Source organism: Mastomys coucha, unplaced genomic scaffold (genome assembly GCF_008632895.1).
Source record: "Mastomys coucha isolate ucsf_1 unplaced genomic scaffold, UCSF_Mcou_1 pScaffold18, whole genome shotgun sequence".
Classification (NCBI taxonomy): domain Eukaryota; kingdom Metazoa; phylum Chordata; class Mammalia; order Rodentia; family Muridae; genus Mastomys; species Mastomys coucha.
The window spans coordinates 14,675,673-14,678,337 of record NW_022196900.1 but is presented as its reverse complement, the minus strand read 5'-3'; positions in this window follow the sequence as shown (position 1 = coordinate 14,678,337).

The following is a 2,665-nucleotide window of genomic DNA, read 5'->3' as shown; positions in this document are numbered from 1 at the left end:
TGGGAGTCTTAGGTCCAGCTCTTTAGTCGAAGGACTTCTGAGAGATCCATTAGGGGGCAGTTCTCTGAGACAGTCCTTGCTTGTTCATACTGATTTATTTGATGGTGGACGTAAGTGCATACACTTTATTTGGGGTGAACCAGGGATTAAATACCTCTTCTGGGAAGGAATACCCAATAAGGAGGTTAGCTCATTGGCTCAAGGCCCAGTCCTCAGTGGGGTGGTTGTGGTTACATGTTCCAGAGCAGGTGCACAGACAGGTAGGGAGCAACTCCACTCCTACCGGTCTCAGATCTCTTGAGATTCCTGGGGTCTGAGCTCTCTCAACCTTTCCAGTTCTCATATCTGTCTGGTAACATGGTTCTGCATGCCCAACATGTTAGGGCAGTGTATACAGGACTGATTTGAGATATATAAAGAATCTATACAAGTTAATAGGAAGAGAGCTCTGATGAAATGTGGGCCGTGATCAGAACAGAGAATTCAGAGGAAGGCAGTCAGATGGTCAACACACAGTGTTCAGAATCATTAGTCAGTGTAAGGAAAGCCTCAAGCCCCAAATAGACAAAATTAAAACATTGACAATAGTGACCCTGGGTAAGGACACAGATCAATTAGAACACTCAAAACAATGCCCTGGAGCATTAAATGGGAACATTAAATCACTTTGGGAAAAAACACACAAGTTACTTTGCTTTTATAAAATCAAACATGGCCTACCATACCTCCTACTATTTGTCAAAAAGAACACAATTAACAAAAGCTGCACAAAAGTGTTCATAATTGTTTATTTGAAACATCCCGTTAGAAATAGCCCGATGTTCATCAGCAGGTGGTACTTAAGTAGACCATGAAGCGACTAAAATGGAATGAACTTCAGATAAACACAAGATACAAGCATCTAGAAATAGATTAAGTTTCTAAGAAATCTACGCGAGCAAGATTTCTTTTATATTATGTCCATTGGGGGAGGGAATTAACTGGATATTAATTCCGTGGAGTCCTAGTAACATTCATGTTCTGGTCAGGAGTTTAGAGCCATTGGTGTTTCTTTAAACTCAATTTCCAGGACAAGGGATACAGTTTGAGTAGTTGGTATAGTGTTTGCAGTGAGAACCCACGTTCAGACCCCCAGCACCTATACAAAGAGCTGTATTACCAGTATCGGGACCGCAGGAGCAGCCCTGGGGTTTGCTGGTTAGTGTAGTCAGCTTGGTGAGCTGCAGCTTAACTGAGAGACCTCATCTCAAAGGGGGACAGCTCAGAGTGTTAAAGGCACCTACTGCCAAGACTGAACCCATGCTCACTCCTGGTCACCCACATGGTAGGAAAGCATAGACTCCTGGAAGTTGTCCTCTCACCTCCATACACATGCCATGGCACACCCATGCCCACACATGCAACCAGAGAACAAAATGTGGTTTTAATTAACAAGTTATAAAACAATTGAGGAAGACACTCAACAGTGTGACCTCTCCCCTGCACATGCACACCTGCACAGACACAGGGAGAAATCCTGAGGTGCACGGGCACTTACCAACTTTATTTCATGTAAAAGATGGACCATAAGATTAAGTTGTGTTAAGCTAAGCAGTCCCAGTACACCATAAACAGGGTTAGGAAGGCCTGGAGTTCCAGACAGCCTGCACTGCATCCGAAGTTCCAGGGCCTGTGCACGCCGACAGTCTCTGGTTTCAGACGTGTCTGTCCTCTTATGTCAGGAAGACGTAACATCCATCCCTTGTGGCTCTTCCAATCCTTCTACCTCCTCTTCCAAAACATCTTAAACACATATCCAACATTCCTCTCTATTGCAATCAACTTGTGACTTGAAGTAGATATTTTCCCTTAAGTACATTTTAATTAAATTGTGGTTTGCTGGGCTGGCGAGATGGCTCAGCGGGAAAGAGCACTGACTGCTCTTCTGAAGGTCCTGAGTTCCGATCCCAGCAACCACATGGTAGTTCACAACCATCTGCAATGAGACCTAATGCCCTCTTCTGGTGTGCCTGAAGACAGTTACAGTGTATTATGCTTGCGAGGGACCAGAGGGAGCGGGCAGGAGCAGCAGAGGTCCTGAGTTCAATTCCCAGCAGCCACATGATGGCTCACGGCCATCTATACAGCTACAGTGTACTCATACATATAAAATAAATAAATATATCTTTAAAAAAAAAAAAGAGTGGTTTGCTGAAAGAAACAGGCTACACCCACAGTCACATGTACACCCTTCACTCGCTCATTGCCTCTCGGTCTGTGCCCACTGGAAAGGCCACTGGTTAGAGTTCCCACTGAAATCCACCTAATGCACACCTGGTCTCTCTCCCTGACTGGAAGAATGAAGAATCTGGTGACCCGGGTTGAAAGTGTTTAGGTAGAGTCTGCTAGAGGCCCGCTCCATCACGGCCACCATGGGCCCATGCTCTGGCAGCTTTCCTAGCTCCCCTCAGTGGGACTGGGCCATGTGAAGCTGGCCTGTGGACCACATCCAGCCTTCCTGGTAGGTAAGGAATAAGGAGCTGGTCTCTGAGAGATGACTGCCTGAGCAGATCCAAGGTAGGAGGTCTTAAGCCTAATCCATTCTCCAGTGCAATGTCCCCTTCAGACTGTGTTCCACAAGTGGCAAACAACACAGGACTCTGAACTTCTTCCTCAAAACAACACC